This window comes from Cavia porcellus, unplaced genomic scaffold, assembly GCF_034190915.1.
Source record: "Cavia porcellus strain 051 isolate PalLab524CR breed Dunkin Hartley unplaced genomic scaffold, mCavPor4.1 scaffold_12, whole genome shotgun sequence".
In the NCBI taxonomy this organism is placed as follows: Eukaryota; Metazoa; Chordata; class Mammalia; order Rodentia; family Caviidae; genus Cavia; species Cavia porcellus.
Genome location: NW_026947495.1, coordinates 25,888,969 through 25,904,548, shown reverse-complemented (window position 1 = coordinate 25,904,548; position 15,580 = coordinate 25,888,969).

Sequence of the window (15,580 nt, the reverse complement as noted above, 5' to 3'; positions counted from 1 at the left end):
GCTTTGTGGAAACTCAGTGACCTTTTCTTTTCCTTTGAGGGGCGGTAAGAAAAGAATTATCTTTCTGCTGAAACCAAGAAATTGAAGTCTTGAGGGTGGGGATGTAGTTCAGTTGTAGAGCATTTGCTTAGCATCCAGAGACAGTGGGTTCAATCCCTAACACCAGTGAAAGACAAGAAAGGAAAAGGAAAGGAAAGAAACACTCAGCAGTGCATAACCTTATGGATGAGCCAGTTGATAGTTCCTGGATAGAAGCTTGACTTCTCAGCAGTGTGCATGAGGTAGTCCAGCTCAGGCAGGGAACCATGAGGCTACGGTACAATCTTTAGAACCAAGACCTGCAACGGAAGCTATTCTCATACTGTCTCCAAATGCATAAACCTTCTCAAAGTTCGATTCTAGGATCATTTGAACAAGCTAATCATTGTGCCCCAGTCAGCTCATCCCCACCAGATGGTAGCTGGACCGGGAAGGCTGTGCTGTTCTAAGGGTTGGAGGTATCCCATCCCTTTGGCCCTTTTGAGTCCCTTGCTTCTCACCTTGACACTGAACTCAGGTCTGTGTTCACAGTATTAACATTCTGTTCTCTTACTGTCAATCTTGAGCCTTCTGTTGAAGAATGCCTGGCTGACATTTCTCTGAGAAGCCACTGCTAGCCCAGCCCAGCCACAGTCTGACTGTGTCACTGATACAGAGTGCTGCCAGCAGTCCAGATGGCAAGATCTCCAACAAACTCCTGTGTTAACAGAGGCTGCTGGGAAGCTCTTTTCCTGGGAGAGCTGGTTAAGCCCTCTGCAAGTAGCCAGCCCCAGTATTTCCTGGATCTTGTCCCTGGAGTGGGGGCATCTCCCCAGAGGAGAGCAGCCTTGCCTTACCTCCAAAGACTTTCCAGACATGCTTAGTGCAGCTAGAACGTAAGCCACAAGTAGTCCAGGAGTCCACACTAGAAGCAAATCAAGGACACTAGAATTTTTGCAGCATTTCCCTGCCTGACTCTCAGACAGTAACACCTTTGTACCTGCACAGCAGCAGCCCCAGGAATTTCATCCCAGAGGCAACAGCTCTGGCCTTCATTCATCCTGCCTCTCTACAGCCAGCTGAGTAGCCAGTATAAAACACCAGTGCGTGCTTTACCTTCCTTTTCCATTACCAGTCATGTAAGAGCACTTAATACCAGCTGCAACACGAGGAAAACAAACAGACATTCTCCATTCAGGTCTGGCTAAAGCTTTTTATCTTGTACGGGAGAAGACGAATAATGGTGAGGACAGGTTAGTGGAAAAATGGCAGACAGTGCTGCCTCATTAAGTGGGGGAGCATAAGGCAAGTCTCTGCATTCCTTTATCCTCTCTACCTGGTCTCCCCAAAGTCCCACTGTGTTGTAAGATCCAGAATTGTCTCCATCAATATGTGAATTGGATCTCACAGCCCAAAGCCTGGGACAGACTGGCAAATGGAGCAGGTTTGCTGCAGGCTCTGCATTGACCTAAATGATGTAATCTTACATCTAATGTGATGAAAACTTCCTCTATTTAGTCCCTAAAAATAGACCATAAAAAACCAATAGGAACATCCCCCATATCTAGCAAAACACAAAATATCACTGTGACCTATCCCCAACTACATCTTTTCTCATTTGCTATAAACAGAACCATGCTCCTGAATTATGTGTAAAGCTTTCTGTTGGTTTTCTTCACAGGATTGAATATTCCTGTTAAATAAATTTCTGCTGTAAATCCAGCCCTCTGACAGGCTAAAGCAGGAGGATCATAAGTTCAAGCCCAGCCAGAGCAACCTAAAAATTTAGCAAGCCTCTATCTCAAAATAAAAAATAAAAAAGACTGGGGTGATAACTCATGTGAAGGCCCCCAGTTCCATCCCAGAACCACAAAAAAATAACATTTCTGCTGGAGGCCAGGGATTGGGACTGACTTGGACCAGTTCAACCAGACCAAGTCAGAACACTTTAATCATAGTAACTAAGCTTTGATCAGTTATAGACGGTCCCGCAACTAATTAAGCAATTTAAAAAATCAACTAGTTAAGCTGTAACTAGCTGACTGGTTCACTAGACTGTCACCAATTGTCTTCCAAGTCTTACCTGTTTTTCCCTAAATGCTATCTAATCACGTGATTATTTGGACTTTCAAGAATTTCCTTGGCTCTGGGAGCTGTTTGATTCACGAATTGCTATTGTTTGTTCAAACTCTACTGAGTTTGGCTGCTTCAAAGGATTTTCTACCTTAACATTTGGGCATAGTCAGTAGGATCCAACCCCGGGAGCCCCAGGTAAGCTGAAGTAGGGACCCATGGGGTCCATGGGGCTCACTTGTCTTATTGCATCTGGGATCTATGGGTGAGTCCTCTCTTGAGTTTTTCTGAGTTCTGCAAACTTCTTCATGTAGGCTGGGTTGACAAGTTGTGACAAAAACAAGACTGGGTTCAGTCAGAAAGACTCGGTCTGGATCAGACAGAAACTCAACTGGATTCAGTACAACAGGCCTGGGTCCTGCAAAGAGGCCTAGTGTGTTTGATGGAATCAGGAGAGAAAACATACAAAACAGTTTAATAAGAAAACAGGAATGATAGATTCACTTGGAGAGAAGTCTCCCTCCTGGAACAACATCCAGGCTTAGCTTATGCCTTGAGAGAGTAGCCTTGGCATAACAAAGGGTCAGTGTCTGAATGAGAGGTCATGGACCATTTGGCATCTCTCATGGCCCCCCAGGTCAGGCAGAAAACAGAAGCTCAACTGGGTCCAAGGCCTCTCTGTGGAGTTTGACCCAATTTCCTGCATGAAAATTCCCAGAACCTTCCTTTTTTTTTATTTTTAGAAATAATTAACCTTACCATGCTATCGAGGAATTACAGTGATCACAATGAAGGAGTTTTTGTTGACAAAATTATTTCTAAGACACAGTAGAAAATGAATTATGAAAAAATTATTTTTAAAAGCTCCAGAAATAAAACAATACATTTAAAGATGAATACAAAGAGACTTTTAAAAGACACCATGTTTGCGCCTGTTAAAATCTTAAGCTTGGAATATTGTTGACAGGTGTCTTAGTTTGGCATGGAAGACAGTTTGTCTGCCCTGTTCATTGGTGGGCCCCACCGTGAGGTAATTTAATTAATAAAGTTCATTTTCATGTGAGGAGTCTCCATTTATACGATGTCTCCTGCAGCTGAGGAGAAGGAAGGCTGAATTAGTGAGGCCCATGTAGAGATAAAGGCTGCGGCTGCAACCTGCAGTGAGCCTCTCTCTTGACTGCCATGCTGTCACTCAGCTTCCTCCTGATGTCTTGCTTGGGGCAGATAATGGTGGGGAGGCCGCTACTTGCCTTTAGAGCAGTAATGAGGACAAGGACTTTTGGCTTTCTGACTCAACCACCCCTCCACATCTCACCCCTCTTGCTGAAATGAATGACTCCTTGTTCGTGATAAAGAAAATGTCTTCAAGTAAATGGTTTTTGAGAAGACAAAGGGATGCTTCGAGGAATAGATGATTGTTTATGACAGACTCGACTAGGTATGTGGTGAACTGTCCTCTACTGAGAGAGGTTTATCATCAGCGGGCTGACAACAGCTGAGTCTCTTTGGAAGCAAATGTGGGGGAACTCAAACCTTGTATTTCTCAAGTGTCTTCAATGTAACCATTCAACTAACAAATATTTTGGAGATATATCTCCCAGACTCCTTCAATGATTGCTCATTTGTGTGTCTGAAGAAACCGGCTCTATCATTGAATGTCTGCCCACTTGAGGCCTATGGGAGATTTTTAAGGATCTCCCTTAAGGGTGAGGGTCTGAGGTTAAAGAGTGCATGTGTATGAGATTAGCAACAACAGGCAGCACAGGGCAGAGCAGAAAGCCAGAGCGAGAGTCACCTGTACCTTTATTGTATAATTTTGTTGTTGTTCCTGGGGATCAAACTCACAACCGCACGCTTGCCATGCAGGTGCTTATGCTGCTGAGCTAAATCCCCAGTCCCTATTGTATAATTTTTATACAGGTTGTTACCGCATACTTATATTTTTGTATAGTGCTGTGACCAGCACATGCGTGTTGACCTGTGCCACGTCATGATTAACAACTATCTCTCTGTGCACCTGTGCTAGGCAAACAGGGTCACACACTCCGGTGTCTTTAGATACCCCTGAGCTTTGACGCATTCTCAGTATCCCACCCCTTCAAAGGTCAGGGATGTTTAAATGCAACATTCTGTATGCTACAGGGCAACGTACCTGTGGTTAACAAATCAAGAATGTGGTTTGACAAAACCACTTTTTTCATTGGAACAGTTTCATCCATAAGCAACATCAGTTTGGCTGCTGAGAAAGAGACCTGCTGTCAAAAGCACGACCTGCAACACATGAGAATGGGGACTTGGGTCCCTCCAGTCCTGAGACAGGCTGTCCACATCCCTACGCAGCCCTCTATCGGTCCTGTGGTTTCTCACAGGCATGTAGATTTTCTACATGCACCAAGAGGGCTGGGGGTTTAGCTTAGTGGCATAAGTGCCTGGCTGGCAAGTGTGATGTCATGAGTTTGATCCTCGGTACCAAAAAAAAAAAAGAATGGTGCCACTGTTTTTTAATCAGAGAACACCAGCTCTCAGCTCCCTTTCACAACTGTGGTCAAAACCCCACAGGGTGTTTTTATTTTCCCTGTTTTTGTGATAGGCCCCAGCCAAATCCACACTGATGGTCAGGGTAAATGGCAGCTGAAGGTCAGTGACTCAGAGGTCTTGCACCTGTGCAACAGCCCTGTTTGCAGCAAGCAACTTCTGCTGCGGCTGTCCAGCCCCATGCTATGCCCCTTTTGGTCATCTGCTACAAAGGGCACAGCAGGGTAGCTAGGTGCGGTTCATCTGCCAGAAACCTAGCGTTTTAACATACACCTGTAACTGGTGTACTGTTTGTGGGTCTGGTCTTGTTCAACCCTGTAGCACCAAGAATTTGACAGACAAGCTCGCCTCCATGTCAGCAAAGCTTTTTTCAGACTGCATATGGTGGCTTTTAAATCTGCAAGGCAATCAGAGGTTGACATAATGTCATCAATACAAAACAATGACAGAGTGGCTTGGCCCAGGTTTTGGCCACTAGGCCATGATACAAAGTTGTGATATGCAAATAGCCTTGTGGCAACATCTGAAAGGCTCATTGCCTGCCTTCCTGGTTGAAGGAGACTGGTCCCAACTTCCAGCCTCAGGTTGAGACTTTAGTCATTTGCCATGAGCCCTCTGGCTTCTGCATGGGCCATACCAAAGGGCTCTGAGCAGAGTGTATCACCCCTGTTTTTTTTTTTTAATTTTAAGACAGTTTGTCCTGTCTGCTCATGGTCTCATACAGTTGGTATCACTTCACACCCACATCCCTGGTAGCCTGTGGGAGAGTCAGCAGTGCATGGTGTAAATGGCTCTGGACTATAGTTTTTACCACACAAATTCACAGCCAGGATTCTCCCTGCATGGTCTCAAGCTGAGCACCATCAGGATGTCCACTCTTGTATGTATTTAGCACCCAGGGAAACATCGCATGAGCCTGGGGACAAGCGCTTAATACCCAGTCACCTGGGTTTTCTAGACCATGCTGTAGTGACCGCCATATCTTTTTGTATGTGTAGTAGTTCTTGAAAAATGGTCTGGGTTGTTATATATTAGCATTGACTCAGTTCTATTAGTACACACAGCACATGTTTTGAGGACCAGTAAATAGTCAATTTCACCTGTGGTCTGCATTCTCCTGGGACCCCCAGGACCCAGGTACCTTGGCCTGTCTCTTAAGTTGGATAAGAGGAGGCCAGGTCCATTCAGATCTGGCACCAGCCAAGCTTCAGTGGCCCCACAGTCTGTCCTTGGAACAGCCCTGCTAACCTCCCCGCCCCCATCGGTATAGTTTTTACAGATTTTGCCTTACCTTGGCACTTTGATGTCGCCCAGCCTGGCCAGAGCACACATGGATCAGCTGATGTGTGAAGCGGGCTAGAAGGCTGCCTCTGACCCGTGTGGCAGCCAGCCTACTTGCCAGGATCATGTCCTTCCCATCTGGGCTGCGGTACAGCAGCACAGCCATCTGCTGCACGCCCATTTTATGTAGATGGTTATCAAGTCTAGCGAGTGACTTGCTCCAGCAGGTCACCTGGATTCTCCCAAACCGTGTGAGCTTCTGCCATAAACCACTTTATCACAGTCTGATTACCTGTCTTGGGGGCTATCCTCTGCACATCCTGCAGAACGCATCTCACAGAGCGGGCGCTGGCTATATTGGCTATTTGGGACATCTCTTGTGGGCTTCATCCCACAGCCATAGCAGCCACAAAGGACTGTTTTACTCACCTTTTCTTTTGTTTTTTCAGCTCCAAGGCTGTATAGGTCATGCACATTGTGCACCAGTCCTGCTGTCTTTGCTAGGGGTTTTTCTACTGCCACCTTTTGATGAGAGACAACCTTGCATGTAAAATCAGAGGATTTTTCCCTAAATATGTGATAAAAACCTATATAAGAATTATACAATTATGCTGGGAATGCGCATGCCTGTAATCCCAGCACTCAGGAGGCTGAGGCAAGAGGATCACTATGAGTTCAAGAACAGCCTGTGCTACATGAATTGAAGGCCAGCCTGAACTACAGAGTGAGACCCTGTCTCACAAAAAGAAATTTATACAATAAAGATACAGGCTGCTCTTGGTCTCTTACTGTGCTCGGCTGCCTGTTGCTGATGTCTTACACACCTGCCTTACTTAATCTGGGGACCTCGCCCATGAAAATCTCCTTTAAGCCCCAACCTCCAGCAGGCTGACAGATTAGGTGAATGAAAATGGATAGAAATTTGTTGCAAGCTGCTCATGGTTCAAGAATCTCTTTGAGTAACTTGAGGCTGTAAAGTTATGTTGGATCATGTGGTCAGTGTCTATCTATAAAATGTCTGAGTTATTCCTAAATTAAAATACTAACACTTGTTGTAGAATAAATGTAATTCTGACCAGTGGAAGATCTTCCGATTGCCCTTCTTACTGGGGTGGGCTGTTGGAAACTTTTCTGAAGAAAGGACAACAGCTGCTTCATTGAAAGTGAGGGATGTATCTTGACTAATTGGAAAACCTAGAGTAGTGACACAAAACAAGCGTTTGAGGCATTTAACAGATATTTGAAACTGATATCAGGGCCAGGAATATAATGACAGACAAAGTAGATATAGTTTCCCTCCAAGAATGGTGCCAGTGTTACAGTTTGATGTTTGATGACAGAATGTCTTCCTTTTATGCCGTACAATATAGGGAAGCAAGGTATATGAGTTTGCTAAGCATGAAGATTATACTAAACAGATGTTTTTAAAGATTATGGAATGGTGTTTATCTCCAAAGTGCTGTCACAAAACAAGTAATTCTGAACTGTTGTTTTTAACTAGACATTAAGCTTACTCAGAGTTAAAGATCTAATATATAGTAATTAAAACAAAATCCTTATGCAAAGAAAGTAAGCTTTGACGCTGAGTTATTTTGGTTCTTCAAAAGTTACTGCAATCAGCTACAGCCTCAAAGATGTGGGGGAGTTTTGTTTGTCTTTGAAAGGTTCACAGAAAGGACTCTGACAAGAATGTTTTGTTTTCACCTTGTTTGTTTTGTTTTTATACTCTGAGATGTCATTGGACCAAGTTAAAATTTCTAGAACTCTAATAGAAGGACTGATTGTTGAGACTGCAGATCTGACATTGGGAAGGTGAGAAACTGAATGCCAAGGAAATACTTTCACAGATTTCCCTGCTGGCTTAGCCAGTGCTGGCTTTGTCAAGGCGAGCAGCTTGGACTCCTTATGGTTTCATTGCCTGTGCAGCCTCATCAGTGGGTCATGCTCAAGGACAGCTCTTGGGCTCCCCTGGAAAGTACTGTACCAAATGCTTGTCACCATCCATTGCAGGCAAGCTTCAGGGCCTTGAACCTAGAGTCCATCTCTCACAATGCCAAGGAGCTTCTGTGGAGTCCTGGAACTGTGCGCCTTGCAGGTAAAGCTCACTTCCAGGGAAGCTCACCAGGGCAAATAATTCCCCAGAAACAGATGCCATCTAAGGTTATAAATAGTGTTTCTCAAGAAGTCAGAACCAGACTTGTACTCTGATTATTTTTTCTCCTTTCCATCATTCAACAGGAATAGAGATTAGACTGGCAGTACTTGTCCCCACACCCTGTTTTAGTTTACCTAATCATTGGGTGCTGGATTACTTACAGCTGAACAGGGAAGAGTCCATGCAGTCATTAGTACTTTCTGCGACATGTGGATAAATCCATTGAGTGTTGGAGACACTCAGTTCTAAAAACAAAAAGCAGCTTGTTTGGGTAAAATAGATTGTCTCCTTTAGCTGGCCCATTCTTTGACACTTTGATTTTGGTTGGGAACCTTCAGAGAGCACAATACAAGCTCTTATCTCATCCTGTCAGGTGGCAGTCTCCCTGATCTGGTCTGGTATGCTGTATTTTCTCAGTCACAAATTCCTGTGTGCAGCCAGCCAGAGTTCCGTTAGTGAGATCACACTGGCATTGGTTTGAACCAGTGGCAGGCCCAGCCCAGTGCCATGGCCTCCCAACAACATATCATTTACTAGTTGCTCTCTTTGATCATGTTCTCACTGCAAAGGAGTTTGACCAAACATTATCAGTACCACCATCCTGGGTTTGCAGTCCTGATGCATTGCCTTGCTCCAGTGCAGCTCCTGAGACCTAACCACGAGAGGATGACAAAAATAAAGAAAAGACAAAGCTGGGGTCAAGTGGAGCCCTTATCCTCCTGATGGGAGGAAAGGAACTGCTCAACCACTGTATCATGTTTATATCCTCCAAAGAAGAATGTCAATTTCAAACCCACTGCCTAACAACTTGTTTGCCTGGCAGGCCTGGGCCCTTGCCTTCCTGGTGCTGGAACAATTGTTTACACAGCTTGTTTTGGTCTCTCTTTTTTCTGGGCTGGACTTGCTTTAGCCCTGTGTTATCAGTCTCCAGCTTCAATGGGTCAGCATAATCAAGCATTTTTGAGTTCTTGTCGATCTCGCCGAAGAGAGACCACTTAGTTAAGTTAAGCTGAGAGGTTGGTTGAGCAGGCTGCAGTGAATTAGATTGTTCTGGATGTCTCACCTCTAGGTTTCTATACTGCCGGCTCATGTTGTTGGCTGGAGTTTCTAAAATATGTTCTGGTTCTGGAAGTTACCAGATTTATAATTAAGTTCTGTTTGCTCAAATAAACTCCAATTGATTGAAGAATTTTCTTTCAATATCGCTAAACAGTTCATGAGAGTTAAACCCGTTGGGCTTTAGGTGTGTGAAATGACATGGTATGTGTGTCAGTGACAAGCTCCTACTACACAATTTTATGTTTCTATAACTCATCCACACCAGTGAGCAATAGCAGTGGCTCCTCTGTTTTCATTTTCAATTTTTTGGTTTTTTGGTACCTGGGATTGAACTCATGACCTTGCACTTACCAGCCAAGTACTTGAGCCATCTGAGCTAAATCCTGACCCTGTTTTCAGTTTTTTAACACAAGAGCTCACTACATAATTCAGGCTGCCTTGAACTCACTTTGTAGCCCAAGATGGCCTCAAACTTGTGGATCCTCTTACCTCAGCCTCCCAAGTGCTGGGATTACTGGCATGCACCACCAAGCCCAGCCTGGCTCCACTCTATAGATAACCAAAATTTACGTATCTTTCTGTTCTAATAGGACAGCAGTGTTTCCAACCTGAGGATTTGTATGGTGAATATTCCTGTTCATGGCTCCTGGTGCCCACCTGTGCCATTCTGTGTCTAAAACAGTGCTTCTTGCACTCAAGCGTGCATCAGTCCCAGGGAAAGGGAGTTGTTGCACCTACCTCTTCAGTGACTAGAGAATTTGCTTTCTTCTTGCTTCCCTGTACTAGGGATGGAAGCCAGGGTCTTTACACTGAACTGCACCTCAACCCTTTTTATGTTTTATTTTGAGACAGAGTATCACTACATCATTAAATGTTTCTGGCTGGGATTTATACTTGAGACCCTTCTACCCCAGCCTCCCAGAGTGCTGGAATTATAAGGGTGTTTGAGTTTCCATCTAGTTCACAAATGATTCCAGTACTGTTGGTTTAGGGACTGCCCACTGAGTACCGCTGTCCTGAAGCACACACCCTGGATCAGTTATAATGGAGGATATGTACTTATTTAAGCTTGAATAGGTAATGCAAAATTATCTTCCAGAGTTGTGCCAATTTATGCTCTATCTAGCAATGAATGAGTTCTTGTTGATTGATATCCTTGTCAATACCTGAATATTGTCTTTAATATTTGAGCCTATCTCATATATTTGAAATGGTATCTCATTGTGTCTTCAATTTGCTTTTCTCAGATTGCGGATGAGGTTGAGCATCTCTCTTCTGGGACAGACCTGTTCATATATATGTCTTTTACCTGTTTTGCTACTAGGTTTTCAATCTTACTGATTGGATACAAGGACTTGTAAAATCTGTTTTGGACACTAATCCATGTGGCTGGATAGATCTAAATACCTTTCCCATGTGTTCGGTGTCTCTTCATTTCTTTATGGTGCTGGCCAAACAGAAACCTTTAATGCTGATATAGTCAGATTTATCAGTCTTTTCTTTTATGGTTCATATTCTTCATGTTTTATTTCAGAAAACTTCCCAACTAGGCATGAAGGTATGTGCCTATAATCCCAAAACAGGAAGGTCACAACTTCAAGACCAATCGAAGTAACTTAGTAAGAACCTCTTTTTCTTTTTGAGCCAGGATCTCGATATTTTGAGGCTGCCCTTCAACTCATTCTGTAGCCCATCAGTGTGATGTCAAAATCACACCGATCCTCCTGCCTCAACCTCCTAAGTACTGGGATTGCAGACATACGCCACCAGGCCCAGCTCAAAAATGCCTAAAGTTTTAAAACTACTTTCCCACATAGCTTTCTGAATGTTTTATGTAGTGCCTGTTATATAAGATATTTTAGTCTTTTATATAAGATTTTTTTAGATTGCCAGGAACTGATTTTTTGAGTAGGGAGTGATATCAAAATGCAGTTTTAATTTAATTTAATTTTCTATCTTGGCATATAAGGATAAACTCTTGTCTAAATGCTATTCTGTATTCCACTTGCTATCTATCTATCTACCTACCTACCTACCTATCTATCTATACCTGTTACTGAACTTTCTATCTGTTTTACTGGATGACTTTAAGTTAGTAGTATCCTTCTAATTAGTGTAGCAATATAGCAATTCTTAATATCTTATAGAACAGCATTGCCTACTTTATATTGTTTAGGAATGGCTGGGATATTCATGACGTTTTACTTTTCTTTTCTTTTTTTTGTCTTTTTCATCGGTACTGGGGATTGAACTCACGACCACCTGCTTGCAAGGCAGGTGCTTATGCCGCTGAGCTAAACCTCCAGCCCTCATTTTACTTTTCATATACAATTCAACTATTCTAGTTGGACCAAAAATAAACACATACTCACCCTTTGGGATTTGTTTGGATTATATAGATCTTTGTTGGGAAGGTGCACATCTTCCTGTACCAAGTTCTTCTATGTAAGAATAACAATATATCAGCACATCCTTCAGTTTATATCTTAACTCTCAATAATGTTTTGTGATTTTTCTCATGTAAAAACTTGTGTACCAGGCTAAGGATTTAGCTCAGTGGCACAGTGCCTGTCTGGCAAGCTTGAGGTCGTGAGTTCAATCCCTGGTACCAAAAAAAAAAAAAAGAAGAAGAAGAAAAAAAGAAAAAAAAATCTTGTGTATCTTTCAGCAAATCTATTCTTTGCTTTGCTACTATAAATTATTTTTCTTTTATAAATTCTATATAATATACACATTAAAGCCTTTAGATATTTGATATTTTAGTTGCTTAGGATATCTTGGATACTGTTTTCTTTCCCCTCCAAGTTTCATTGTAATGATGTTCATTATGTGATAAAAATATCAGTAGCTCATTATTATGCCTAATAGTTCATGCTTTTGTTCGTTTGTTTTTTGACAATGTTTTTCTTAAGAATGGATCCAGCATAGCTTTTAACTTTTCGTTACATCAGAACACAGGGGTGCAAGGAAAAGTTAGAGAGTTGTTCAGTTTCTTTTAAAGATAAATTTATTTAAAACTAGGTCTTATCACAGAATATTGACAATGGGTTTTCTTTATTACTTTCTCATCACCAAGGTAATACCTGACATCCACAATTTAAGGGAGGATAGATTTGTTTTGGTTCACATTTTTGCTTTAGAGTCATGAGCCGTGGCAGTGTGGCCAGGAGCAGAGAGCAGATGGAGCTGCGCCCTTTCCAGGTCACTCTCCGGCCCTCTCCTCTGACCAGACCCCACCTCTGAATACCACATTCAGCTATAGCTCCCCATGATCCAGTCACCTCCCAAAAGCCCCGCCTGTGAGTGCTCGCGGCTGGGGGCTGGGGATCTGGATATGAATCGTAACATGGGGGAATCTGGGAAAAGGATTTATTTTATTTATTTATTTTTATTTAAGATGAAAAGAAACAGAAAAAAACAAAAAAGCAACACAGACAAACAAGAAACCAAATACAATAACAGTATAGGTTTACAAAGCAAGATGATAGGAATTTAACAATGGTTGTCCTATTATATGTTGTTACCTTCAAGATGATTGCTTAGATTAACAGATATAGACATGTAAAACTGTTCTAAATATATGAGTATTAACTGTTCTTTTCCAATAACTAATACAATTAGTAATATAATCAGTTTTGCTATCTTGTGTGTGTATATATATTACTATATATTACTATATATTTTATATATATACATACATACAAATTTATGTTTTTTTAACTTTTCTCTTCCTTCTTTCCTCCTTTCCCTTATTCGAATTACTTTTCCTCCTTGAACAGTTTCTTACCCTTATACAGCATACATTGTAGAGTTTGGAACATATATAATTTTTCAGTTTCTTACAACAGCGAAACAATACAATATTTATACATGTGAGTTTTATTTATTTCCCTTATGAGTATGGTCTCAAGTTACATCCATTTACTTATAAAAGTCTCAATGCAATCTTTCTTTATCACTAAGTAGTACTCCATCTTTTTTATCCATTCCTTGATTGGTGGGCACTCGGGCTGTTTTCCAAGATCTGGCTATCACAAATTGTGCTGCTATAAACATGGGTGCACATGTTATCACTGTGGTATGATGTTTTCAGTTCTTCTGAGAAAATGCCCAGAAGTGGGACAGCGGGGTCAAATGGAATATCTAATCCTAGCTTTTTGAGGAATCTCCACAGTGATTTCCACAGTGCTTGCATCAGTCTGTATTCCCACCAACAGTGGAAAAGTGTTCCTTTTTCCCCACATACCCTCCAGCATTTGTTATTGGTTGATTTCTTGATCTTGATCATCTTTTCTGGAGTGAGATGAAATCTCAGCATTGTTTTAATTTGCATTTCCCGAATGACCATTGATACTGAAGATTTTTTCATATATTTGTTTGTCACTTGTATTTCTTCTTCTGAGAGGTGTGTATTCATCTCAGATACCCATTTTTGGATTGGGTCCTTGAATTTTGGGGGTCTGATTTTTTTTTTTAATTCTTTATAAGTTCTAGATAGAAGTCCTTGGTCTGAGGGACAGTTGGCTAAGATATTTTCTCAATTCCTGGACTTTCTTTTCACTCTGCTAGAGATTTCCTTTGGCATACAAATCTTTTTAATCAAACCAGATCCCAGTTGTTGATTATAGGAAGTGTTTCCCCGTGCAGTTTGTGTTTTGTTCATGAGCTCTGTTTACTCATGTCGTCAAGATTTTTATCTACTTTGTCTTCCAGATTTAGTGTTGCTGTTTTAATATTTAGATCTTTGACCCACTATGACTTTAGTGCATGGTGATAGACGTGGATCTAGTTTTAGTTTTCAGCATATGGAAAGCCAGTTTTTCTAGCACCACTTACTAAGGAGGCTATCTTTCTTCCAATGAATGTGTTTGGCACCTTTGTCAAAGACAAGGTGGCTGAGTGTGTTTGTAGTTGTAGCTATATCCTCTGATTTACTCCGCTGATTTTCAGGTCTGCTTTTATTCCAATACTGTGCTGATTTTATCAGAGTAGCTTTGTAATATAATTTCAAGTCGGGGATTGTGATGCCTCCTGCCTTACATTTATTGCTCAGAATTGCCTTTGCTATTCTAGGTCTCTTCTAGTTCCAGGTGAATTTTAGGGATGATTTTTCTAGATCTATGAGGTATACAAATGGCATTTTGATTGCAATTGCATTGAATCTGTATGACAATTTTGAGAATGGCCATGTTCACAATGTTTGTTCTTCCTATCCATGAACTGGGAATATCTTTCCATTTTCTGAAACCCTCGTCAATTTCCTTTTTCAGTGTAATATAGTTTTCACTGTATAGATCTTTTACTTCTTTTGTTAAATTGATTCCTAAGTATTTTCTTTTTTATGTTATAATGAACGTTGTAGTTTACCTTCTTTCTCTCTCAGTGAGTTTGTTATATTGCACAGGAATGCTATTGATTTTTGAGGGTTGACCTTGTATTCAGCTACATTACTGAATTTGGCTATTATGTCTAGGAGACTTTCAATGGAGTTTTGGAGGTCTTCTATCTTGAGTATCATATCATCTGCAAATAATGATAATTTAACTTACTCTTTTCCTATCCTTATTCCTTTTATTTCTCTTTCTTGTCTAATTGGTCTGGCTAATGTTCCCAGAACTATATTGAAGAGGAGTAGTGATAATGGACATCCTTGTCTTGTTCCTGATTTTAGATTGAAAGTTTTCAGTTTTTGTCCATTTAGTAAGATGTTGGCTATTGATTTATCATATGTGCTTTTAACAATTTTTAAAATAATTTTTTTTTGTCGGTACCAGGAATTGAACTCACAACTGCCTGCTTGCAAGGCAGATGCTTATGCCGCTGAGCTAAATCCCCAGCCCTATCATATGTGCTTTTATCAGATTGAGGTAGAGACCATCTATTCCAATTGTCTGTAGGATTTTTATCATGAATGAGAGTTGGATTTTGTGATGATCATGTGGTTCTTGTCCTTGGCTCTGTTGATATGGTGTATTATAGTTATTGATTTGTGTATGTTGAACAATCCTTGCATTCCTAGGATGAATCTTACTTGATCATGTTATATAATATTCCTGATGACTTGTTGCATTCTGTTTGCCAGTATTTTATTGAGGATTTTTGCATCTGTGCTCATTAGAGAGATTGGCCTGTAATTTTCTTTTTTGGTTGGGTCTTTCTCAGTCTTGGTATTAGGGTAATACTTGCTTCCAGGAATCAGTTAGAGAGAATTGCTTCCCTTCCAATTTCATTAAGGGTTTGAGAAGCATTGGCAGTAAGTCTTCCTTGAATTTCTTTCAGAATTCTGCAGTGAATCCTTCAGGACCTGGGCTTTTTTTTTTGTTGGTAGGGTTCTAATTACATTTTCAATTTCATTAACTGTAATTGGATTATTCAGCAGTTTTATATCTTGATTCAGCTTTGGTAATTCATATGTTTCTAGGAATCTGTCCATTTTTTCTGTGTTATCAAACCTATGAA